Source organism: Giraffa tippelskirchi, chromosome 5, assembly GCF_054371585.1.
Source record: "Giraffa tippelskirchi isolate mGirTip1 chromosome 5, T2T-mGirTip1v1.2.pri, whole genome shotgun sequence".
NCBI classification, from domain to species: Eukaryota; Metazoa; Chordata; class Mammalia; order Artiodactyla; family Giraffidae; genus Giraffa; species Giraffa tippelskirchi.
Genome location: NC_137279.1, coordinates 26,538,496 through 26,566,198, shown reverse-complemented (window position 1 = coordinate 26,566,198; position 27,703 = coordinate 26,538,496). Strand labels below are relative to the sequence as shown.

Sequence of the window (27,703 nt, the reverse complement as noted above, 5' to 3'; positions counted from 1 at the left end):
AGTTGTATGTGGTGTGTGCATGTGAGTGTGTGTGTATTCCTCATTGTTGTTGTGCAGTCACTAAGTTGTGTCTAACTCTCTGTGACCCCATGGACTGCAGCAAATCAAGATCCTATGTCCTCTACTGTGTCCCAGAGTTTGCTCAGATTCATGTCCATTGAGTCAGTGATGCTATCTAATCATCTCATTCTCTGCTGCCCTCTTCTCCTCCTGCCCTCAAGCTTTCCAAGAATCAGGGTCTTTTCCAATGAGTTGGCTCTTCACATCAGGTGGTCAAAGTATTGGAGCTTCAGCTTCAGCATCAGTCCTTCCAATGAATATTCAGGATTGATTTCCTTTATGATTGACTGCTGTGATCTCTTTGCAGTCAAAGGACTCTTAAGAGTCTTCTCCAGCACAATTTGAAAGCATCAATTCTTTGGCACTCAGCCTTCTTCATGGTCCAACTCTCACATCCATCCATGACTACTGGAAAACGATAGCTTTGACTACACAGATCTTTGCTGACAAAGCGATGTCTCTGCTTTCTAATATGCTGTCTAGGTTTGCCATAGTTTTCCTTCCAAGGAGTATCTTTTAATTTCATTGCTGCAGTCACCGTCCTTAGGAAGATCAAAGTGTGTAAATACATTTATCTTTCTAATCTGGAAGGCTTTTATGTTCTCTCCTTGCCTAATGGCTAGAACCTCCAATACAATGTTGACTAGAAGTGATGAGAGCAGACATCCTTGTCTTATTGCCAATCTTAGAGGGAAAACATTCAGCTTTTACCATTAGGTAGGATACTAGTTGTAAGTTTTTTATATATGCTTTTTATGAGCTTTTGAAAGTCCCTTCAATTTATAATTTGTCTTAAATGCTTTTTTGGCATCTGTTAAGATTCAATGAACGAGTGAAACTCACTCAGTCATGTCCTACTCTTTGTGACTGCATGGACTGACTGTTCATGGAGTTCTCTAGGCCAGAATACTGAAATGGGTAGCCTATCCCTTCTCCAGCGATCTTCCTGAACCAGGAATCGAACTGGGGTCTCCTGCATTGCAGGCAGATTCCTTACCAACTGAGCTATGGTTTTGGCCCTTTATTCTGTTAACATAGTAGACTTCATTGATTAATTTTCATGTGTCAAACCAACCTTGCATTCTTGGGTTCAAACCCACTTGGTCATAATTTGCAGTCCTTTGATATATTATTAGAGTCCGTTTGCTAGCATTTTGTTGAAGATATTTGTGTCCATATTCATAAGAGACCTTGGTCGATCGTTTGCTTGTGCTTTTTTGATGTGCTTTTGGTATTGGGGTAGGTAATACTGCCCTTATAAAATGATTTGGGACATTTTCTTTCTTCATCTAATTTTTGGAAGGGTGTGTGAAGAATCAATTTTAATTCTCTTTTAAACATGTATTAGAATTCACCATTGAATACATTTGGGCCTGGGATTTTCTTTGTGGGTAGTTGGCAGTTTTTTGATTAGTAATTCAATCTTTTTACTTGTTATATTAGTCTATTCAGAGTTTGTATTTCTTTGTGAGTCAGTTTTTATAGTTTGTGTCTCCTAGGAATTTTTCCATTTTATCTAAACTGTATCATTCCTTGGCATACAATTGTTCATGGTATCCTTTTATAATCAATTTTATTTATAATCAGCTTTATTTTTATAAGGTTGATAGGAATATCTCCTCTTTCATCCCAGGTTTTAGTTGTTTAAGTCTTCTCTCTTTCTTTCTTGGTCAGTCTAGCTAAAGACTTGTCAATTTAACTGATCTTTTCAAAACTTTTAGTTTTGTTGACTTTCTCAGTTGTTTTTTATTCTATCTTTCATTTGTTTCTGCTCTTATCTTGATTTCCTTTGGATTTACTTTACTCTTTTTTTTTTTTCTAATTTCTTAAGTTAAAAATTTATGTTATTGATCTGAGATCTTGCTTCTTTAAAAAAAAAGTAGGCATTTATAGTTTTAAATTCCCCAGAGGGGCTTGAAAATAAATACAAGGTTGTACTATTTAAGTTCTGAGAGGTTATCAAGGCTAGAAAGAGAAATAAAACAAACGAAGTTTAGATTGGTGTTTCTTCAAGTATTCTGAAGTCAAGTAAGTTTGGAACTAGCTGGCTTAAACAAAGAGAAAGTAGATTCTTTAACAGCAAGATGGCTGTGGTCCTCTGATCTGCTATTGTAAGATGTGAATCTTCCAGGGGAGGTGGTGCCTTGGGTTTCCTAGATTTTATTTGCCCAAGGAGTGTCTTCAGGGCTGATGTTCTGCAGAGCAGGGCAGTATTATTACTTTTGTGGATCTTTGGCACTTTTGTCTTTGTGGGTCCTTTCCTTCATAGACAGTATTAAAAATTATATCAAACAAATACATTGACATAAAGCAAGTATAATCCAGGCTAGATTTTTTTTTATTATATATTCATCATTATTATTTTCACCTTTTCTTCTGAGTTGAAAAGAATTTGTATGTAAAACGTTTTCCCATGTCTTGAATAGTACTGTGGGTCCTAGACCCTGTGCCTACTGGATAAATCAGGTGGGTTCAGAGAACCCCCAGGAGAAGTGAGGGACCTACTCAGGTCATTGGGGATCTCTGGACAGGCTGGGAATACAGCTTTCTAAGGCCCAAGCCACATGGACCAAGCCAGAGTCATTGCCAGGATGACTGCCCTGAACCAATTTCAGCATTCAAAAAATATATATACTTGGTCAGGAGTAGAAAGTATTTTCATATGAAATAAAATAACTTCTCTCTGTGTATACCCGCACCCTCTTATTAAAGATTTTATTTGCTTTAGGAAGGAGGGAGAAGGAAGGGGGTATGAAATGTGCACCAGTTCTAACCCAGTTAGACTGCAGAACAATCGATAATGAGACAGCCGGCCATTGTTGTTCAGAAATACTGCCCTTGCACACAATTGCTAAGTCTACAGTCAGCTCCTCACACAAAGAAAGGCAGGACAGCCATTGTCACGGGATCAATATCTCTTAGCTGAGGAGCCATTGATCCCATGGCAGAGCCTCAAGGCTGACTTCTCCCTATCTGAGACTCACAGCGGGTGGGGAGGCTGATAAGCATCCACCGCAAAAGCAAGGCATGCAAAAGAGGTGCATTTGGTCATGATGGGGATTGTAGAATGGGTCTCAGAGCTCTCCATATCTAAATTCCCTTTTATTTTGGAGAAAATTTGGGAGAAGCAGAAGCTGTTATCATACCCAGGCTGAAGGGGGAAGAAGCGATTTCTAGAATGTGAAGAATTTGAACTCTGGGGGAGGGGCTACCCCACTGGAGAGCTGTGTGTGTGCTCAGTCATGTTCGACTCTTTGCAATCCCATGGACCGTAGCTCGCCAGTGGTCTTTTTTTATTATTATTTTTAAGTTATTTATAATTATTTTTACTTATTTATGTGCAGGGTCTTAGTGGTGGCACTCTGGATCTTTAGTCTTTGTTGTGGCATGTGAACTCTTAGTTGCTGAATGTGAGATCTAGTTACTCAGACCAGGGATTGAACCCAGGCCCCCTGCATTGGGAGCTTGGAGTCTTAGCCATAGGACCACCAGGGAAGTCCCTAGAGTGGTGGTCTTAGATAAAGGTTTATAGCCACTGCCAGTCCATGGCTTATAGGAAGAGAGTCATGGGAATAAACACCCTGACTCTTCTTTCTTCCCATCCTCCACCTTCCAATTTTTATCTCTACCCTCTGGTCTGGAAGCCAGAGGACAATGTTCAGTTTAGCATGTTTTAGTTTTACAAAATACATTCAACAGATAATGAGTCTAAGCCAACAAGAAAGCCAGAGCAATAAGTTGGCATGATATTCTACTCTGGGGCACAGAGCAGGGAGGAGAGGGTGGAGAATGGTCTGAAGTGGAAAATGGACAATAATCAGAAGAGCACAATAAATATAAGGATGGAGGAGCCTGTCCTTTGGGCCAAGAGTGGAGGGAAATCAAAGTATGCTGACAATTAGCCATGTTTTATGTGCCATGTAGGCTCAAGGTGCTATGGGAACGTGGAAGAAAAACACTGAAGACGGAGCCAGTGAGAGAAGTCAGAGGTTCCCAAAGACAGGACCTTGAGCTGAGTTTTGGATGTTGAATATGAATTAAGTGATGGAAGAGCAGCTTGTAAAAGTGCAGGCATGGGAGCCATAATGGACCACTGGCAGAAATAGGTGCCAGGCTGCAAAGTTTGAGTTCTAACCAGAAGGTAATGGAAAGGCATTAAAATGTATTATGTGTCCATGGGCAAAGATTGAGATGATTTCTTCCTAATAGTGGGTTTTGGTCACTCTGGCTTTTCTTCCATATAGCGGACACTATATTCCACCACACATTGTTTCAGTTGCTCAGCAGTTCCCAAGGGGCCACTCCACAGTCAATGCATTGACCCAGCGGCAGTATTGGAACCTAAGTCCTAGCTCTCTAAGTGTTTCAGATTCTTAATTCCCCTTGGCAATCTACTCTTCCAAACAATATATCTTTACAGGCTGAATGGGATAAGCAGTCCCCAACAAGTAGTATTAAATTCCCTACCATTTCACTCTGTTTTAAATTCTGTACTCATTCATATGGCCAACTTTAAATTCAAATAAATTATTTTCCAGGTTATTCATTCTGAAGTTAAAAACCTCTGGAAGGTAATAGAAACCCAAGTTCTAAGGTAGTCAAATGACTGATTTACTTCTGCAGAATGTTTTCCCTTTTAAAATGACTTATAACAGTTTGCCACTATTCAAATCTCTTTACGTTTTTATAGCTGAATTAAAAAAAAATATATATATATATATATATTTTTTTCCGTTTAGTAACAGAACTAGGTAAAGTGTTTAAAAGCCCAAACTCCATAAGTGCAATATCTCTCATAATTGAGATTCAATTTCACTTTCTCCTCTGTCTCTGCTTATTAGTCAGAATCCCAGAGCAAAAAGGGTGGAGCTGTTTTATTGCTATCAGACTTGGAAAGGGAATGAGCCTTATGGGGTTTTCTGTACCTCCTTTGTGCATGCTCTCTGATCATCTAGTGTTCTTTTGGTGGATATTCAATACCAGTAGATTGAATCTTGGCAAATAAAACACAATGTTGCATTCAAGTATATATAATACTTTCGTCTAAGCAAAAGAATGATAAAGATGTATTTCTCAGTTGTCAAGTTCTAAGATCAATGCAAGGAAAGGGAGCCAGCAGCTTCACAGATTCCACATGCAGCTTCCTCTTAGCTCCTGGATTTTGAATTCCAGCCCTTTTGCGAAGCCTGTAAAATGCTGATTCTGCATGTTCTGCGGGTAACTGTGTGCACGTGAATGCCATGCTTTGCGCTCAGGCACACACACATTTTCACGTATGTCTCTGCTCTGAAGAGCTGCTTCTGCGTGATTGAGAGTAACACGCAGCATCCTTGAAGTCATTGCCAAGTTGTTTTAGAGCTGAAAATTTTCAAGGGAATAGCAAATTAGGCTTTTATTTCCTTTGTCACTGCTCTGCATCTATCATTGTAACAAATGTATCTAAGAGTGATCACAAACCTTTTCAAGAGCAATAATAATTAGCCTTTCAAGAAGCTTCTCTGGTCTCCAAAGGAAAAAGCCTTATATTTCTCTGGGCTTTATAAAAATAAAAAATATCGAGGATAATATACAGTCTCCTGCCTCCTAACACCTTATTTACCAGCCTATGAATATCAATCTGAAGAATATATTCACACACATAAGCACTATTCAACAATACTTGATTTATCTCCTTCCCCCCATAGAATTTTTGCATTCCTTAATGCACTTTCTGTATTGTTTCCAGCATCACTCGTTTCCATTTTGATTCGTGATAAGCAAGGAGGAGAGATTCAGAATCTTTTTCCTTGTTAGATTCACAGCAGGAATTTTTTTTTTTTTTAATATGGAAACTATGGCAGAGTTTGATTGTGTGTGAACTGGCAACCAGCAGCCCCTTTAAAGTGTAATTTATTAAAATTAAAAAAAAAAACAACACGGCAACAAGGATCCTTCTTCATTCTCTTGACTCAGTGAAAAGTGAGTCTGTGAAAATAAATAGCAAGCCTTGGAAAATCCTAATAAACTCAAAATACTGGCTTGGGTAAAACATACTTTTAGAAAAGTCCTTGACTATCAAGAAGAGAAAAGAAGCAAAACAAAAAGAAAGAATATCTTACTCCTAAAGACCCACAATTCAGGGTTCCATGGGCTTCCCAGGTGGCACAGTGGTAAAGAATTTGCCTGCTAATGCAGAGGATGCAAGAGATGCAGGTTCAATCCCTGGATTGGAAAGATCCCTTGGAGAAGCAACCCACTCCAGTATTCTTGCCTGGAAAATTCCATGGAGAGAGGAGCTAGGCAGGCTACAGTCCATGGGGTCACAGAGTCAGAAATGACTGAGCATGTATGCACTCACCCCTGAAGGCAAGTGATGAGAAAGAAAAGCCCCTTATCCTTCAAACAATGTAATTCCCAGATTCATTTGGCAAGAACTTGAATCACTCTGTAAGACCTAAAGGCAATTTCATTTTCTAGAAACCCTTTTCTACTCTAATTTCCTAAGTAAGTCAATGGTGGATCACTGAACAGCAGGTTCCTGGGCATCTCATTTCTTACTGATTTCCCGAGGCGCCTTCTAATAGAGCAGGAGAGATAGAGAGACCCCCCACACACACTCACAAGGAGCCTAATATAATCACTTCTGTCAAACTAAAATTCCGACTCATACTTATTCACCATGACCAATCATTGGGAATTCAAGAAATAAGCTGGATCTACACTGTTAATTGAAATTATTCCAATGTGCCCCATCTACCAGAGAAGAAAGGAACATGAGTTTCTTCCCTTTGCCTGGGGGTATGGACTGAGGCATCTGAGTTAAGAGGGGAGCTAACACTCGCTTGGGGTGAGGTTCTTGATGGAAGATAGACCCTGGCACCTTTGCCTTCATTTATGGTGTAGCCTTCCTCCAGTGCTCCCCAGGTCTTAAAGAAGGTCTGATTGAGCCAAAAAGATGACTGTCACAGAACTTTTTTATGGTTTTCTTTTAATCGCCAAGCCTGGATAAAATTACCTATTGATTGACCTTAAATGAAATCTACTTTAACCTGGGAACTCCATTAAAAGAATAATTCAGGAGGCTATCTCTCTACCAGCTAGCTTGTTGTTAACCTGACTGCCTGGGAATTCATGATGCATACTATTTCAGGAGGCTCATAATTCCTTCCCTGTTTAAATATTTATCTGAACTCCTTGAAACCTTGGGGCTTCCCAGGTGGCTCAGTGGTAAAGAATCTGCCTGCAATGCAGGAGATGCGGGTTCGATCCCCAGGTCCAGAAAATCCCCTGGGGGAGAAAATGGCAACCCAATCCAGTATTCTTGCCTGAAAAATCCCATGGACAAAGGAGCCTGGCAGGCTACAGTCCAAGGGTCACAAAGAGTCGGAAATGAGTGAGCATGCACACATGCTCGAAACCTTGCTCTATCTTCATTCTCCACTTTCATTTCTTCTTCTTTCCTCCTCAGAGAAATGAATTTTTGGTTTCCCTTCCTTAGAATCAAATACATTGGTGCTGTCTGGGCCCGAAATTCAAGTGGGTCTGTTGTGGGAGCAGTTCCTCAACTTACTTGCCTCTTCACATCATCCAGGATGTCTCTATTAATGACCAGAGGGCATCAAAAATGCACTATGCCCTCCATAGTTTCCTTGAACACCTCACCAGATACATTTCAGTAATATTGGAAGGGGCTGCATTTTGGAAGACTCTGTCTACTCTGGACTGATTTACTCCAGGAGAGTCCTAGAAATAATGCCTGCTGGAGATTTCAATTTTGCATGGACAACACAGATGGTTCAGGATGCCAGAGAGCAAAGTGTTGAGGGCAGAAGATCTTACTTCATGTCAGCAGAGAGATGCAATAAGAATATCTGCCTCTCTGTGCTGGAGGTTGGACCAGATGCTGTGGACATCCACCTGTCACCTGCCTGGGCATCTGAAAGGACATCTGAATGACACTCAAACACTTAGTGAGAAGAAGTAAGGGGAACTCACAACCTTCCATCTGTTACTACATAAGAAGTTCATGTCAATCAAGACTCATTGAATGCAACTGAAGTAAGGAGGAAAAACAGTCAAACTCAACAACACGGGCTGTGAGAAAAAATATCTCAGGATAAGAGAAGGTAGCATCATCTCCCCAATTCTGTTTCTGTAGTTGACAAGATTATACATGCCTACTGTGTGCCCTGATACCAACCACATGTGTCCTGTCCACAGCATTTGTCATATTATTAAAATTGCTTGTATAATTGTTTAGTTCCTTCATTTGACTCTACCATTTGCGGGGACTTGCTGGCTATCGATTACCTCCTGGTACCTAGTTCAGGGCTAGGTACCAGGGAAATAGTCAATGCATTTCATTAATGAATGAATGAATGAAACATCCATAATATTCAAAGGAAATGTATGCTTCTGAACAGGATTACTCCAGCAACCAGAAGAAAAGTGTAGAAAAGATTAGAAGAAAATGCAAGAAGACATGCATGTGAAGAAAAGGGACAGAAAGTCCTAGGAGAGAAGGGTCCGAGGCCGAAGACTGCCTGAGGCAGAAATATTACTTGGCGATCGGACTGGGGAGACAAGGATGTATTGAAAGGAAATAGCAGAATCTAAATTCACTCTCGAGGTGAAAAAAGACAGAATCAACACTGCAAAAAACCAAATCAATGACCCACGTATGAACTTGAGGAGCTCTCCTAGAATGCAGAACAAGATCTATAAAGAAATAAGATATAAAAACATAAAATATAAGACATCTTTCAGGAGCCAGAGAAGGGCTTTGGGAGCAAACAGAAATGACACATCACGTTTCAGAACAAATGAATTAAAAGGGTACCATTTCTAGACACATTTTGGCCAAACTTAAAGGACAGAGGCAAAAGTCATACTTGAGTCTGTATGAAATGCATGGTGAGGAGAGAGGACTTTTCCCCCTTCTGCTTGTCCCACCCCTCACTCCTTCCCCAGTGGTAGAGAGCACAGCCTGAGGGGTTCACTCAGCCCTTTATCCCTCCCCTTGCTCTTTAGGATCCACCTGCAGAGCATACCCTCCCTGTCCGTCATTCTCTAGCACCATCACCACCTGTATCACATACCACTTCCCTCATTCATTCTTTCAACAAATACTCATTGAGCCTCTACCTAGTGCTGTGCTCTGTTCTCTGAACCAAAGATCCTGCAAAGAAAGATCTTGCCCTCAAGGAGACAGTGTGCGTGTGCGTGCTGGGTCGCTTCAGTTGTGTCCGACTGTTTGTGACCCGTCAGGCTCTCCCATCTCTGGGGTTCTCCAGGTGTGAATACTGGAGTGGGTTCCCTGTGCCCTCCTCCAGGGGATCTTCCTGACCCAGGAATCAAACCCTTGTCTCTGCATCTCCTGCAATGGCAGGAGGGTTCTTTACCACTAGGGCCACCTGAGAAGCCCCCACTAGAGAGAGACAGACAATAAACAAAGACACAGATAAATATACACACCACAGAGTCAGGCAGTGCTAAGAGTGATGAGGCAAAACAAAGCAAGGCAAAGGATCTGGGTGAGTGGGGGGAGGGGTACTGCCTTATATGGAGAGGGTGGCTGGCAAAGGCCATATTGATGAAGTAACATGCAATCTGACCTGAGATGTGGGGCAGCTTATGGAGCATCTTGTGGAAGAGCATCCAGGCAGAGGGAGTATCCAGTACCAAAGCAAAGTGAGAAGCACACCTGGTCTGTTTGAGGAGTGTAGAGACCAAGACGGTGGAACTCAGAGAGCAAGGCAGAGAGAGGAGTTGAAAAGCCAAGAGGTGGAGGATGGTGTCAGTTTATGTAGGACCTAAGTGTCATGGAGGAACTTTGGATTTTCTTCTAAGTATAGTGAGAAGTCATTAGAGGAGGCTTCATCCATGACACCACCATTTGCAATTATCCTGTACTTTCACTTCGTGTCTGCTCCCTCCTCTAGAATATAAGTTTTGTGATAGCAACTATTTTTCATGTCTTCTTCATGGTTGATTTCCCAGTTCCTGAATGACACCTGATACATAGAAGGTGCTGAAAAATTATTTGCTGATTGAATGAGTGAGTGAATGAATGAAAGAGAAGCTATGAATAGGTAGAAACTATAAAGTGGAGAAAAAGAAAGTAGAGGAGGAGCAACTAATTTCCTAAATTAATGGTGGTGCCCTAGTGTGGGATCTGCAGGTTCCATGGGGTCCTAAAGTTGTCTGGGTACAGAAGTACCCAAACCCCTATTTTCCCTGAGGGCCAGCTGATTGACTCTCCTTGGGTTATCTTGTGTGCATATCTATGCGTTACACCTCCTATCACCCTGGGCAACCTTGCCAGAGCCCCTAACTAGGCCAGACCCTCCTGGGAGCCACTGCTGCCCCAAATCTCCCACAGCAGCGCCTGTTTCAGTCTGGGCTGTGGTGCATCCCTTCTGGCAGGTTCTCTCTTTTTTGTATCCCAGGGACCTGATTCAGCATTTGGCACAAAGTAAGCATGTGGCCTGGGGCTTCCCCAATGGCTCAGCAGGTAAAGAATCTGTCTGGAATGCAGGAGACACAAGAGACCCAGGTTTGATCCCTAGGTGAGGAAAATCCTCTGGAGAAGGAAATGGAAACTCACTCTAGTATTCTTGCCTGGGAAATTCCATGGAAAGATGAGCCTGGAGGGCTACAGTCCAAAGGGTTGCCAAGAGTCAGACAGGACTGAGCTACTAAGCCCACACACACAAGCATGTGACCCATGTTTATCAATTGTCTAATTGAACAAGATGCTGACTATCAATGATACAAAAAATTAAAAGTGGAGAGAGAGGCAAAAAAATTAACAAATACAAACAAGAAGATTAAAAAGAAAAAGCAGTAGTGGCGGTATCCATTTTAGACAGAGCAGAACATAAGGAGGAAAAAACATTATTAAACAGAACAAAAGGGGACGTTATATAGATAAAAGGTATAATCACAGAATTTATAAATAGCCAGGCACTGACAGTGTATTAGATAACATTTAACACCCACTCCTAATTAAAAGGGGGCAGAAAACCTCTTTGAGAGCTGGGAATGTAAGTCCACTTAATCAGCATGATAAATAATATCTAGCATAAACCAGCAAGCTACTGTCATATTTAATGGTGAATACAGAAGATACTCTCATTAAAATCAGAGGAAAGCCAAATGTTCCTGATAATATCAAGAGTTTCATCTGGAAATCTCTTAGGGTTAATCAGTGTTTGATAAAGTGGATGGATTAAGTATAAAACAGAGAAAAAGCAATAGCTTTACTTATATCAGCAATAACCAGTTAGAATATCTGAAGAGGAAAAAAAATCTCACTTTCTTAATTACCTTAGCGAACCAAAAATACTTAGAAAAATATATTACAGGATCTCATTTTATTCAGTATGCTGTAAACTAGGAAAATCTTTTTGAGATACACAAAATGAGACACAAACAAATGTATGAACATATTTTTCTAGAAGAAAAATCTAAAATTTGTGACAATGCCAATTCTCTTTAAGTACATCTATAAACTTATTATCTTCTCAATCAATCATTTAAAAGGTAAACTGCAAAAGTAAAGAAATTGTAATGAACACAGGAAAAGGACAAATTTCTTTCTTATACAAAGAGCTCTTAAAGATCAAAAAAAGGGCTTTCATCCATTAGCAGAACAAAAGGGCAGAAGATATGAACAGAAAATTCACACAAGAGCTCAACTTGACTAGTAATCAAAGAAATTAATAAATCATTGCCTTTTTATGCCAATCAAACTGTCCAGGATGAAAAGGCTGAAGGGTGGAGAAGTTAAGATTATCTGTCTTCCTTCTCCATTTGGCATCTGATGACTTAAAGGGCTACACTCTTTCTCAAAAACAATTTGACAATAGATAGCAAGAATTTAAAATGAGTTCACATCCTCTGACAGAGATATTTCATTCCCAGGAAGTCTGTCCTGGAGAAACAGATATCCGGGCAAAGATTTATAAACATAGACATTTATTTTGGGGAGGGATTAATATTAAAAATCATATTTTGAATAGTATTTGAACTATGAGAAAATTCACCTGAAATAATATTAATTGAAAAAGTGATTTCAAAACCATTTATTCAATTTGATCTCAAGCTATATAGACATATAGAATATACATAGGTGTGTAGAATGTATATAGATATATAGAATTTATAGATGTATAGAATATACATAGATCTATAGAACCCCAAAATATTATCAGCAATTATCTCTAGTGGAATGATGAGTAATTATTACTTTCATTATATTCTTTTCTATTTTTTCACTTATCTAAATTTTATACAATGTACAGAGATTGCCTCAATAATAAGAAAAAGCCAATGCTATTTTCAAAAAACAAAATAAAACATATCAATACCAACAACTGCCAAGATATTTGGTTCTTTGAGGTGTGGGACAAAAGTTAACTCTATCGATACATGTTCTCCTCACTCTCTCAGTCAAATTCAGGGAAATTCAATTAAGATAATCATAATAGATGTTTGGGGGCTTCCCTGGTGGCTCAGATGGTAAAGAATCTGCCTGCCATGCGGGGGACCTGGGTTCAATCCCTGGGTTGGAAAGATCCCCTGGAAAAGGAAATGGCAACACACTTAAGAATTCTTGCCTAGAGAATTCCATGAACAGAGGAACCTGGTGAGCTACACTCCATGGGGTCACAGAGTCAGACACGACTGAGTGACTAACACACACACACACACACACACACACACAATAAATGTTTATTACACCCTCAGTGTATTTAAGGCACAGGGCTAAGAGCAATGAAGGAGTGCAAAGATGAGCAAGACATGGATCTGGTCCCCAGGTACAGAATAATCAAGTGTCAGGAGATGGACTCCACCTTGAAAGCCCAGAAAACATGCAGCCTGGGTCAAGGGGTGATGAGAAGCCAGAGGCAGATGGAAAGGACCAGTGGGAAGGATGTCTGGGGCAGAAACATCTCATACCTCTCAGGAAAGTGAAAGTGTTAGTTGCTTCAGTCGTGTCCAACTCTTTGTGACCCCATGGACTGTAGCCCACCAGGCTCCACCGTCCATTGGATTTCCCAGGCAATACTGGAGTGGATTGCCATTTCCTCCAGAAGATCTTCCCAACCCAGGAATCAAACCTGGGTCTCCTGCATTCCAGGCAGATTCTTTACCAGCTGAGCCAGCAGGGAAGCCCATACCTCTCAGACCTTACAGGAAATGCAGTGAAATGGAGAACACTTCAATCTCTACGACTCCTTTCAGGAACATTTTATGGGGTTGGAAGGCACAGGTGGCTGATGAAATAAACAGCTAACGTTTGGAGAGTGTTTCCCATGGGCTCTCTGCTAAATGTTTAATTGTTCTATTTTGTTTAATCCTTAGACCAAGTCAATAAGTTTGTTACTGTGATAAACTCCACATTTTACACAAGGAAACAGAGGCCCAGCAGTTACATAACATACTTATGGTCACACAGTCAGGACATTGTGGAACCAGGATTTGAATCCAAGCAAGTTCACCTGTGGGTTTGGGGGGTTTCTTCAATGGCTCAAGCACTAAAGAATCTACCTACAATGCAGTAGACGCAGAATACATGGGTTCCATCCCTGGGTCAGGTAGATCCCCTGGAGGAGGAAATGGCAATCCGCTCCAGTATTCTTGCCTGGACAATCCCATGGACAGAGGAGCCTGGTGGGCTATAGTCCATGAGGCTGCGAGAGTTGGACACGATTTAGCAACTAAACCACCACAGGGTGACTGTAGTTAATAATACTTTATTGTATATTTGAAAGTTGCTAAGAGATAGATCTTAAAAGTTCTCATCACAGGAAAATAATTGTAACCATCTCATATATTTTTGAATTGTTTCACTGGTTGCTATGAGCATGAGTTAACTTTATAGTATCAGGAAAGGAAATTAATAGAATATGTTTAACATGTTGGTCATTATTTAAAGAACGGGAGTCATTTGGTTAGTTATATGGAAATCTTTAAGGTAATCATACTTGCCTTCTCTTTTCCAGTGGTTTCCCAAAGAACCAGGTCAAAGAAAATAGGAAATAAGGAAGTGGCCTGAGCACTCATGTTGAATCAAGGGCTTTCAACTGGGTATAGAAGAAAATAGTAACCCTGTTTATTTAGCCCTAACATCCTGAAGTGCTGTGAGAGAATTTGTGACTGTAGCTGTCGGTGCTGATTTATGGAATCTCATCTAGACCATTTTCAGCCCCATCAAAAAAAATAAAAGGTTGGTATTTCTGAATACACATGCTGCTGATGGATTCCTCTGTTTCAACTTGGCCACAAGCAAAACTAAACTGAATGTGAATAATTGCTTCAGATAAAACGACAGAATCCACAATTTACAGGAAGCTACCAACGAATTTAGGACGGAGGTGAAACTCATGGCCCGACAAGTGTAATATTATGTCTGGTGCTTCTCAGTGGTCGGTATTTTGGAATTCAGCCAAGCAGTTTGTGAAGTTCAACACAAAGGAAAAAGGACAGAATTCTCCTCCCAAATCAGAAGGTATTACTGGCATGGTGTCAAATCTTATTACCTAGTTAAAAATTGATTATCAAAATGTCTATCCTCTGAGTCTATCTGACTTAACCATCTTCACTGCACATTATCTTTTATGGATCTTAAATGTACAGGCTATTAAAGTGGTGGCTCCTCTTATAAAACAACACAAGAAAAGGAAGAGTGTTTCTCAAATCTCAGACAGCTTCTATGTGAGAAACACACTGTAGTGAAATCGTCAACAGTGAGTCTCGATTTTCATCATCGATTTTACTTTCCATCTTCAATTTATTTCCCTGGAATCTATAGGAGGCACCAGGATTTCAACCACAAGGCATGGTTAATGCAGACCAAGAGATCCACGACATATATCATGTTCAAAATGATTTCATTTATGACTTACCCAGAGGGTCTTAACTGAGAGTTGGTGGAAGAGAAGAGTCAAGGGAGAGTTCTCAAACTTTCATGCCTAAATTGGAGTCAGACCTCTTTAAAATGGGGAGAAATCTTGATTTCTTTAATGTTATTTTTTATTTTCACATGGATATGTAATTCCTGGAACAGTAAGGTCTTGGAACAGGATGACTGGAAAATGGTTCTCTGAAGGCATATCTGGATTCATTCAAAGTAGGTGGGACTAGAAATGTTGAGAGAGATTTTAAAATGGAAAAGAGTGAAATGTGAGAATTAGTGTTTGACTCTGAAAGGTCTATAAAAGATTTAACACTCTCATTTAATCCCCTCAAAGTTGCTTATTTTGCTTTCCTTTCAGTAGATTTGATCTCTTTTATAATTTTTCTCTCTTCTGCAATCAATGTTGGCAAGTTCTTTGGGATATATGATTGATCAACTTGATGAGCTCAATTCTTTACCCCTTCCTGGTCCTAAACCCTTTGCTGTGTAACTTTGCATCATTTTCCATACCCCCGCCCCACCCTGATTGTGCGTATGTGTGTGTGTGTGTGCAGGTGGTATTCTGTTCCACATCTTGACTTTGTGCTCAGTCATGTAAGTTCTTTTGGCCAAAGAAATGACAGCAAATGTGAGACAGAAACTTAACCATACATTTCTGCATTCCCACTCACTCTTTGCTCTTGCTGTGGAGGCATGCCTGGGTCAGCCTGCTGGAGGATGAGGTCCATGGAGCAAAGCTGAACAACCCAGCTGAGGCCCCGGGTGTGTGAGACAGAAAAGCTGCCTGAATTTCTTGCAGCTAATCACTTGTGAATGAGCCCAGCCTCAGATCAGCAAAACCAGTCAGCCAGCACACAGACCCATGAACCAAAACAAATGTTTACCGTATGCCACTGAGCTTTTGAGGTTGATTATTATGCAGCATTATTTGGACCGTAGATAACAGATACAAAATGTAATTATTTTTCCCTTACACTAGGTTCAAGGAAGAAACACAAGCACAGAATATCTTCCACAAAAAAAGTTGTTCTTTTGTTTCTTTGATTGGTTTTATGTTCGTGAGTTCCCCTGAGGCAGGGAGCCCCTAACTTTGGGTAGGAGGCACCCTTGCTGATTTTTATGCTCCTTTCTGAAGCACAAAGAGAGAGATCACCTGTGTGCATGGAGGAGGAAAGCCCCACTTGCTATCTTCATGTGACTATTGGTGGCTTTGAAATTTTTATTTTAATGTGACTCTCCCTTGCTGGAAAATGGCCTGGAGTTGGGAAGTTTTTTTTTTTTGGAAAAGAAATCAAATTTGAGATCCTGAGGGATTTTAGCAGCTAAAGTGTAAACTTGGATGGAAGCAAAATCAGAATAATAATAGCTAATGTTTAGAGCATGCTTTAGCATGCCAGGAATGAAAGCTTAGAGATGTTATTTACATATGTTCATTAATTTTAAGCTTCAGGACAACTTTATGGAATAGGAACAAGTATTAATGACCACCATTCTACAGATGAGGCAACTAAGGTACAGGGAGGTTATGTAACTTACCCAAGGGCACTTGCCCAGCTAGTAAATAATGCCAACCCAGGCACTAAGATGCCAGAGCCCATGACTTTGACTACAAAATTATATTAGCTCTGACCAGCTTGGAGCACATGGGAACCACATATTTGGTTGGTACACATGTAAATTCTACTCCTCTGCCCCCTCAGCAAATCAGTGAGGGCCCCACCATGTCCTACGTGGGGGCATTCTCATGTATCTTTACCGCTAGAACTAACAGCTCCATGAAGACCTCCCTCACAACCCTTCCCCAAGACTCCTCCCCAATCCTTCCCCTTTTCATGACGTACTAGCTTATCTGTTAGCCTATATTTATTGAAGACTGGCCCTCTAGGGGTTTATACATAATTTTTCTGTTTAACACATACAATCATTTAGGGGGTATTATATTATGCCCATTTTACAGATGAGCAAAAAGACTTTAGAAGAAAGTAAGTACCTGATCAGCTTACAAGAGGCAGAGCCAATCTTTTAAAACTCCAAAGCCCCCACATTCCTAACCTAATGAGTCCTATCTACTGTCTCCATACAGGGCTCTCTGATTTAGTGTTTGTTCTGAATAGCTACAAGAAATAGAACTTTGCATTTCTATACTTGAACCTACTTTTCCTTTGGGCCCTAGTTCCTCTACTGTAGAAATTTCATCTCCATCTGGAGTTCTCTGCTTTTCTTTCAAGTGAGAAGGGGAGAGGATGAGATGCTGAGGATCTGTTCTCGGTTGCTGTCATCTGTCCAGGAGGTAACTCTCTTCCTATCTAGTCTTTGGCCATCCATCCATTGCAGTTCACTGCTGCATCCTCCACTGTCAAGCATTACCTCATGCCTGCTGGTTCCCAGGGCTGCATTTGTGCAGTTTGAGGGAAGTATTACACAGTACCTGGCCACTCTGGGCTGAGGAAAGCTGTGAGGGTATCTCAGGCTCGTGTGTCTGGATACTCCATGCAGTCATGTAATTTGCTCCCACATCCCTGGGCCTGTGTGACTCTTCACTGACCTGAGACTCCCAGTGGTCTACCTGGGGATGGGAATTCCAGAACGTTCTCCAGGGAGTTGGGTCCTACCCTTCACAGGCATCCTCCAGCATCACCTGTCACTCGCTCCTCCATCCCACTTTGAGCACACCACTCACTTAACATTCTCTCTCATCATTCTTTCTGGGTGTTCTATGTATACAGGTTATATTTTTCCAAATGGGACAGAAATTTTTTTTTTTTTGGCCTGAGACGATCAAGAACCACAATAGGCACACTCAGTAAACTACTAATTTCAAAAAAATGAAGAACTTTGCTGTGTTCCTCCAAGCAAAATTAATTTGCCAGTTGTATTCTTTGTTGTCTGAAAACTTGGGATCAAAAAATAAATCAAGGGGGCAAAGATGACTGCTATCACTGACCTCTGAGATTCAGCGGAGAGAAGTTGGAACCTGTCCCCTTCATTAGACTAAGTTCTCATATTTTTTAAAGAGCTTTCTAGAAAATTGGCACTAGCACCCTGCTCCTAAGTATTGTGTATGCTTATTCACTCAGTTGTGTCTGACTCTTTGTGACCCCATGGACTGCAGGCTGCCAGGCTCCTCTGCCCATGGGGATTCTCCAGGCAAGAATACTGGAGTGGGTTGCCATGCCCTCCTCCAGGGTGTCTTCCCAACCTAGGGATCGAACCCAGGTCTCCCACATTGCAGGCAGGTTCTTTACTAGCTGAGCCACCAGGGAAGCCTGCTCCTATGTAATAATTTTGAATAATAATGATAACAATAAAACCATTAATAATAACAGCTAGCCTTATTGAAGGCTTATTATGTACCAGGTGCCTTAAAAGCTTTTTCATTTACTAACTCATTTTACCTTCAGAAAAATTCTATGAACCAAGGACTTTTATCATCCCCAATTTATAGGTATGGAAGCTAAGTGGGCAGATAAAATGCCTAAGATGACACAACATGTAAGAGCCAAAGGATTTGAATATATAGACGGTTGAGCACTGTAGCCTTCCCTTTTAAACATTTGAGATTGACCCATTCATTATAGGCTTACTCAGCTGGGTTAAAAAGCAAAGGGGGAAAAAATATCTGTGTTTATGGAATAAAAGACAGGAAGTACAGGATGGAAGGGCAATTGACCAAGTATCCATTCATTTATCCTAGAATATTCTGTCAGTGTAAATTTCTCATAGACCTTCCATTATCCCTTGCAGATCTGTGCAGCCTCTGTACACAGTATGCCTTGTATTGGGTTGGCCCAAACTGAAAAAGCCAAATGAACTTTTGGGCCAACCCGATATTATTGTGGTCATGACACCACCCTGTCATGGTGTCCCTGGACCCTTATCTTGACTGCTAGAGTATAAGGGACCCCTGAGGGGCAGGGATGGTCCTCCTGTGGGCACAGTGGCAGCACATGCCAGGGGCTTAGTGAAAAAACTGTTGTGGGCTGTAGCTACCTGCCTGTGACATAGGAACTGCCCTGCCTGTAATGGTCTCCCTTACAGATTACAGGTGAATGGCTCAGCTGGCTGCCCTTGCCTCAGGTAGGTGCCTGCCTGTGGGCACAGAGGGTGGATCCAGTCTGTGACACCCGAAGGTCGGCTGCCTGGATAGTCTATCTCTGCCCTCCTGTGCGGCTCCCCAGCACTGGTCACACAGATGCCCTCAGGCACACCAGGTATTTTTATCTCATCTTTTATCCTGTGTCTAAAGCAGTGACTCAGCTCTTCAGCTGTCCAACAAATGTTTGTTGAAATTGAATTCACTGTCAGAGCTGTCACCTTCTTGATGGGCACATGGGAAATGGTTTATGTGTCCTTAAACAATGGTGAACAGATGGCGCAGACTATTCAGATCGGAATCTAGTGAGACATCAAATCAAGATGCCCTTCATCATGTGGGCTTTGCTTCCCCTTGAAGGCACGATCCTTTCTAAGTAGCCATTATTGCTTTCTGTTGAATAGATATAAAATAAAGACCACCTGCCCCAGGAATTCCCTGGCTGTCCAGTTAGGACTCAGTGCTTTCACTGCTGGGATCTGGGTTCAATCCCTGGTCAGGGAACTAAGATCCCACAAATAATGCAGCATGGCTAAAAAATAATAATAAAATAAAGCCCCGAGCTTTTGTGTATGTGTCCAGCCAGACATCCTTTCAGCAATTGCTCCTCTGTGCTAGGTCTTCCCTGGGAATTGGGGAAACCAAGATGAAGAGGACCCTGCCATTGCCCTCTATGAATTCACCACCAAACTGGTGGTGGTGGTGGAGGAAGTCCCTGAACTGGAGATAATTATTAAAATTGCAGTGGGAGCAATGCTAGAAATATGAACAGGGGGTCTCATTCTCCCTGAGACAGTCAGGAGAGGAATCTTGAAAAGTTGTCTAGAGAAGGAATGCAAATGGGAAGAGAATTCCAGGCAAGGGAACAGCACAGGCAAAATCATGAGGTGAGAATCGTGAATGGTGTGGAAAGTGAACCCAGAGTGGGCAGTGGCCACGAAGGAGACGGCAGCAGAGGCTGGGCTGGATGATAGATTTTTGGTAAAAACCATCACAATATTGTAAAGTAATTATCCTCCAATTAAAATAAGTTAATTAATTAAAAAACAAAAGAAAGCAGGACATTTCTCTCTAGGCTCAGGGGAGACATCAGGGAATCTTACCCACTGGGAAGCACAGCTGCATATGCACTTTAGAGATGGTTCTATAGCAGACAGCTCTGGTACTGTGTCACACACATCCCTAAAGCGCTTCTGGTTTCAGCTGTAGCTGCACTGCACAGTTTCTCAGAAGCTCAGACTCACCTCTGGCCTGTATGTCCTTTTCATTTTCTGTCCCAGGGTCTTTTCTACCACCACAGGGGCCCACTTGGCCTGAACACAGGTCTGGAAGTGTAGGGCAGTTAATGCCACCATGGGCAAGCTTGAACCAATGGAGTGGAGGCTGGTGGATGAATGCTCCGGCTTCCCATCTTCCAGGTGGGGAATTGTTAGAGGCATTCTGGATGCTTCCCAGGAGGTCCCAGGGGACCGTCATAGCGGCAACCTTGATAGTATACCCTATGTTGATCTGATTTACCTTCTTACCTGATTCTCTCCCTGCTTCTCCACCGCTGTTTTCTGGGATCTCTTTGGGCTTCCCTGGTGGCTCAGAAGTAAAGAATCTGCCTGCAATGCAGGAGACTTGGGTTTGATCCCTGGGTCAGGTAGATCCCCTGTAGAAGGGAAAGACTACCCACTCCAGTATTTTTGCCTAGAGAATTCCATGGACAAAGGAGCCTGGCGGGCTACAGTCCATGGGGTTGCAGAGTCAGACATGACTGAAGGGACTTAGCACATGCAATCACATTGGCCCTTGAGTTCCTGAAACTTCCATCTGCCCATTTGTCTATCCATCTAACTTTCCATCCACCCATCCCTTCATCCACCTATCCATCCAGCCACCCATACTCCACCTGTCCATCCATCCAAACTCTATATTATTGATTGAATGCTTTGTAAGTACTAAGAAACATTTCCAGTACTGGGGATTGCCTTGGCCTACATTCTCCAGGAAACAGAGTTTGAGGCAAAGATTAAAATACTAATGTTTCCAAAGTCTGTTCTCTATGTCTGCTTCTTTATTTCTGCCCTGCAATAAGTTCATCAGTTGTCGTTGTTGTTCAGTAGCTCAGTCGTGTCCTACTCTTTGTGATCCCATGGACTGCAAACCGCACACCAGGCTTCCCTGTCCTTCACCATCTCCTGGAGTTTGCTCAAACACATGTCCATTGAGTCAATGATGCCATCCAACCATCTCATCCTCTGTCACCCCCTTCTCCTCCTGCCTTCAATCTTTCCCAGCATCAGGGTCTTTTCCAATGAGTCAGCTCTTCATATCAGGTGGCCAAAGGTTCATCAGTACCATTTTTCTAAGAGTGGGGGAAGGAGAGGATAGGACAAACTGAGACAGTAGCACTGACATATGTAACATATATACCCTACCATGTGTCAAAAATAGATAGCCAATGGGAAGCTGTCGTATGATCACAGGGAGCACAACCTGGTGCTCTGTGACAACCTAGAGGGGTGGGTTGGGGTAGGGTGGAGGGGGAGGTTCAGGAGGGAAGGAACATATGTGTACTTGAGGCTGATTCACACTGTTGTATGACAGAGGCCAACAAACTATTGTAAAGCAATTATCCTCCAATTAAAATTATTTTAAATTAAAAAAATACTGTTTAATTTTCAAAGTACAAACCCAGGGCAGTGAGAATGAGGGAAAGGAAGTGAGGTGAGTAAAAATATGAATGATATGGTGCTGTGTTTATTTTTACTTAATGATGAGCTGTGGAGAGACAAGGCTAGTTGCTCAGTAGATGCACCAAACTTGCCATATGGAACTTCTCTGGATGGCACGCAAGTAAGCAGTTCCTGGGAGCAAGAAGGGAAAAGTGATGTATATGCTGACTCCTCTGCCTCATTCATTTCCTATTTCCTATTGGTTGTATGTAGTTTCTCCCATGGAGAGTCAGCTGTGCTGGACATTTAGTCCACAGTCCTTCTGGTGGGTTGACCTTTGATGGTTACACAGCCAGATGCCATGCTCTGTACCATATGCTTCTTTCACATTTGGAAATGGCAGAAAGGTTGGGCATGTGACTGGTTAGTCTCCTGCAGAAGGCAGAACCTAGTGCCTTGAATGGGCGCAGTAGGGCATTCAGTTTAGTTCAGTTGCTCAGTCATGTCCAACTCTTTGCAACCCCACGGACTGCAGCATGCCAGTCTTCCCTGTCCATCACCAACTCCTGAAGCTTGTTCAAACCATGTCCATTTAGTTAGTGATGCCATCCAACCATCTCATCCTCTGTCATCTCCTTCTCCTGCCTTCAGTCTTTCCCAGCATCAGGGTCTTTCCAAATGAGTCAGTTCTTTGCATCAGGTGGCCAAAGTATTGGAGCTTCAGCTTTAGCACCATCCTTCCAATGAACATTCAGGACTGATTTCCTTTAGAATTGACTGGTTTGATCTCCTTGCAGTCCAAGGGACTCTCAAGAGTCTTCTCCAACACCACAGTTCAAAAGCATCAATTCTTCCATGCTCAGCTTTCTTTATGGTCCAACTCTCACAACCATACATGACTACTGGAAAAATCATAGTTTGACTAGACGGACCTTTGTCAGCAAAGTAACGTCTCTGCTTTCTAATATGCTGTCTAGCTTAGTCATAGCTTTTTGCTTCCAAGGAGGAAGGGTCTTTTAATTTCAAGGCTGCAGTCACCATCTGCAGTGATTTTGGAGCCCAAGAAAATAAAGTTTCTTACTGTTTCCTTTGTTTCCCCATCTATTTGCCGTGAAGTGAGGAGACTGGATGCCATGATCTTAGTTTTTTGAATGTTGAGTTTTAAGCCTGCTTTTTCACTCTCCTCTTTCGCTTTCATCAAGAGGCTCTTTAGTTCCTCTTCGCTTTCTGCCATAAGGGTAGTGTCATCTGCCTATCTGAGGTTATTGATATTTCTCCCAGCAATCTTGATTCCAGCTTGTGCTTCATCCAGCCTGGCATTTTTCATGATGTACTCTGCATAGAAGTTGAATAAGCAGGGTGATAGTAAACAGCCTTGACATTCTCCTTTCCCAATTTGGAACCAGTCCATTGTTCCATATCTGATTCTAACTGTTGCTTCTTGTCCTGCATGCAGATTTCTCAGGAGGCAGGTAAGGTGGTCTGGTATTCCCATGTCTTTAAGGATTTTCCACAGTTTGTTGGGATCCACACAGTCAAAAGCTTTGGCGTAGTCAATGAAGCAGTAGGGCGTGGTGTGGACCAAATGACTGGCAGCTCCAAAAGAATCAGAGGAGATGTAAAAGATTTGTGTCCCATACAGAGGAGAGTAGAAACAAGACAATACTGTGCCCAGTGAAAAGTAAATGTAAGAGATGTATTCCTGATGCATCCATGGGGAGAGATGCATTCCATGTCCATATACTCCCCTGCCACCCTCAGAAAACCATAATTCAAAAAGACCCAATATTTATAGCAGCACTATTTACAATAGCCAGGATGTGGGTGCAACTTAGATGTCCATTGACAGATGAATGGATAAATAAGCTGTGGTACATATATAGGGCTTTCTGAGGGTTCAGTGGTAAAAGACTCTGCCCACAATGCTGGATACACAGGAGGCTTGGGTTCAATTCCTGGGTCAGGAAGATCCCCTGGAGTAGTAAATGGGAACCCATTCCGGTATTCTTGCCTGAAAAATCCCTTGGACAGAGGAGACTGGTGGTGTATAGCTCACAGGATTGCATAGATTCAGACATGACTGAGCACACACACACAAAATGGGTACATATATACAGTGGAATATTACTCAGCCATAAACAGGAATGAATTTGAGTCAGTTGAAGTGAGGTTGATGAACCTAGAACCTGTTGTACAGAGTGAAGGAAGTCAGAAAGAGAAAAACAAATATCACATATTAATGCATATATATGGAATCTAGAAAATGGTACTGATGAACCTATTTGTAGGACAGGAATAGAGAAGCAGACAGGGAAAGGAGAAGGTGGGATAAACTGAGAGAGTAGAAATGACATATATATACTACCGTGTGTAAAATAGATAGCTAATGGGAAGTTGCTGTATAACACAGGAAGTTCAACCTGGTGCTCTGTGAACCTAGAGGCAGGGGATGGGGTGGGAGGTGGGAGGGAGGTTCAAGAGGGAAAGAATATATGTATACCTATGGCTGATTTATGTTGATATATGGCAGAAACCAACACAACATTGTAAAGAAATTATCCTCCAATTAAAAATAAATTAAAAAATGAAAATTAAAAAAAAGGTAAATGTAAAAGAGACAGAGAGAAAAAAGAATTACCTGGGTGGATAAGGTATCTTAGGCAGTCCTTTTCAGGTGGGTGATATTTACACTGAGACATGGATGATGAAAAGGAGATGGTCAGACACAGGCCTTCAGAAAGAACTTTCTAGGCAGAGGGGATGGGAGGTGCAAGGCCTTGAGGTGGGAATGAGTTGGTAAAGTTGAAGAATAAATAGAGTGCCACCATAGCTAGAGAAAGTGGAGCAAGGGAGAGAGTAGAAGGAAGTAGGCAGGAATCAAATCACGTAGATCAAAGAGCCTGGAGTCCCACTGCCAGAGGCATCATCATATCACCCATACATTCCTGTCTTTCATCCAAAAGGGGGGTTAATGGGGTTTTAGATTGGAATTAGGTTTGATCTGGAAGTTGGGTGGGGATGGCAGCATTTGAGAATCAAGTCATCATCATGATGAGCTTTTAAGCAAATTGAATACATAACATCTGAATTGTGTTGATAGATGAACTGTTACAGTTTATAGGAAATTGTTATTATCAGTAATTATAACTACATCAAGGAAAGTAATTACTGATTCAAGTTTGAGAAGTTCTTGGCTACATTCTACTCATTCCCTGCTGTCTGTTCTCTGATAGCAATCCCACAAAGCACTGGGTGGAAAAAAACATATTTAATCTAATAAAGGTTGCCCTCACATCGCTCCTGTTCTGTGACATGCCATTTACTGAATCATCTATTATTGCTCAAAGAACAAAGATGAGCTTCACTAAGCAAAGGGATGATAAAGTTCACTTGAAAATTGGGGAAGAAATTGCAAAACTATTTGAGGCTAAGGGTACAATCACGCACAGAAATCAATAGCTGTCAGCCAACGAGGAGGGAGGAGAATGAATAAAAACAGTAAGTAATGCTGAGAAATGACTCAGGGCCAAACAGCCAATCAAGTAGAAGTCTAGGAGCACAGCTAAGAGCTCTTGCACGGGAATCAGATGGGTCTGAGTGTGAATCTGTGTTTTGCTACATGGGCATCTAATGTATACTTTGAAAGCCTCAGCTGATTCATCTGCACAATAGGAAGAGTAATTCTACCTGCTTCTCAGGTTACAGGGAGGACCTCATGACACAATGAGTATGAGTTATTCATGTGGGTGTGTAGTAAATGTTCAGACAATGAGATCGTCATCATCACCACTGTCCCAGTACTCCTTCTCCCCTTTCTCCTTTAGTCAAGGTTTATCAAAATAATACAAAAGATAGGCTAGTGCAGGCAGGAATCTTCCAAAATCTTACTTTCTCCAACTGTCTGAGAAGAGAGGAATAATTTTTTTAAAATCCTACAAAAGTATTTATTGTGAAAAAGATGCCCGTTGGGCTTTCCTTTACCTCACATCATTGACAGTTAAATGAGTTTCTTCTACCTCATGATCAAACTCGAAGTTTAATTATTCACACATACTCACAAGAGCCCTCCCTATATTAAAAAACCATCAAAGGGAATTCAGGATTGTGAATAAAAAAATTGAAATACTGAATAGCTTATAACTCTTCCCATACTGCATCGTTTCTCTCTTTCATTAAAAAAAAATTTAAACACTTGATGTAAACGTTTTTGTTTGTTCTGGGTTTTGGTGCAGGCTGGGAGTGTGAACAACATGAAAGTAAGTGATAGTGAGAGTGATGAAAAGACAACTTGATTGTTACAAACTGATATGCAAGATACTAGAGGTAAATAATAATAACCACTGTGTTCTGGCACTGGCGTAATGACTCAGTAGACATTATCCCTTTTATGCCTCATGCCTTTTTGATAATGCATATATTACTATTCCCTTTCTTTGCAGATAAAGAAAGTAAGGCTTCTTAAAGTTGAGCTACTTCTTCTAGGTTGCCCTGCTAGTAAGTGTATCAGCTATGGGACTCAAAAGGCGATTGGTCAGAATTCAGAGCCTAGGCTTTTAAGCAGTATGTTCTACTTCCTCATCCATCTACCACTCATCCACCCATCCATCCACCTATCCATCTCTCCATCATCTACCATCCATTCGCCATCTATCACTCATCCTCCTATCCATCCATCCATCCACTATCTATCCACCGTTCTACTCAGTCATGCATTCTTCTATTAACTGAGCAATTTTTGATGGCAATGCCTCACACTTATGTCTTAAATCTGTCCCAGTCTCTCTCCCTTGCCAATGCCAAAACCCAGACCAACCCATCATTTTCTCTTGCCTGGGTGACTGCAGTGGCCTCCTATCTGGTCTCCATATCTTCGTACTTTTCCCTCTACAGTCTGTTTTCATTCCTATACCCATTTGAATGCAGAGTTCCAAAGAATAGCAAGGAGAGATAAGAAAGGCTTCCTCAGTGATCAGTGCAAAGAAATAGAGGAAAACAATAGAATGGGAAAGACTAGAGATCTCTTCAAGAAAATTAGAGATGCCAAGGGAACATTTCATGCAAAGATGGGCACAACAATGGACAGAAATGGACCTACCAGAAGCAGAAGATATTAAGAAGAGCTGGCAAGAATACACAGAAGAACCATACAAAAAGATCTTCATGACCCAGATAACCACAATGGTGTGATCACTCACCTAGAGCCAGACATCCTGGAATGTGAAGTCAAGTGGACTTTAGGAAGCATCACTATGAACAAAGCTAGTGGAGGTGAGGGAATTCCAGTTGAGCTATTTCAAATCCTAAAATATGATGCTGTGAAAGTGCTGCACTCAATATGCCAGCAAATTTGGAACACTCAGCAGTGGCCACAGGGCTGGAAAAAGTCACTTTTCATTCCAATCCCAAAGAAAGGCAATGCCAAAGAATGTTCAAACTACCGCACAATTGCACTCATCTCACACGCTAGCAAAGTAATGCTCAAAATTCTCCAAGCCAGGCTTCAACAATACGTGAACCGTGAACTTCCAGATGTTCAAGCTGGATTTAGAAAAGGCAGAAGAACCAGAGATCAAATTGCCAACATCTATTGGCAATTATTTAATGTTGTATCATTAAAAATGCAAGAGAGTTCCAGAAACACATCTACTTCTGCTTTATTGACTCTACCAAAGCCTTTGACTGTGTGGATAACAACAAACTGTGGAAAATTCTTCAAGAGATGGGAATACCAGACCACCTGACCTGCCTCCTGAGAAACCTGTATGCAGGTCAGGAAGCAACAGTTAGAACCAAACATGGAACAACAGGCTGGTTCCAAATTGGGAAAGGAGTACATCAAGGCTGTATATTGTCACCATGCTTATTTAACTTATATGCAGAGTACATCATGAGAAATGCTGGACTTGATGAAGCACAAGCTGGAATCAAGACTGCCAGGAGAAATATCAAAAACCTCAGATATGCAGATGATACCAGCCTTATGGCAGA

At 41.5% G+C, this 27,703-nt stretch overlaps 1 protein-coding gene and 1 non-coding gene across 2 annotated transcripts in view; both read right to left on the bottom strand.

Annotated features, from left to right (window-relative positions):
• Positions 1–27,703, bottom strand: part of KAZN (kazrin, periplakin interacting protein) — a 1,354,882-nt gene that overhangs the window by 629,822 nt on the left and 697,357 nt on the right. The window lies entirely within an intron of this gene.
• Positions 13,143–13,214, bottom strand: TRNAS-GGA (transfer RNA serine (anticodon GGA)). The gene has a single exon. It is a non-coding gene; the product is annotated as a tRNA-Ser (tRNA).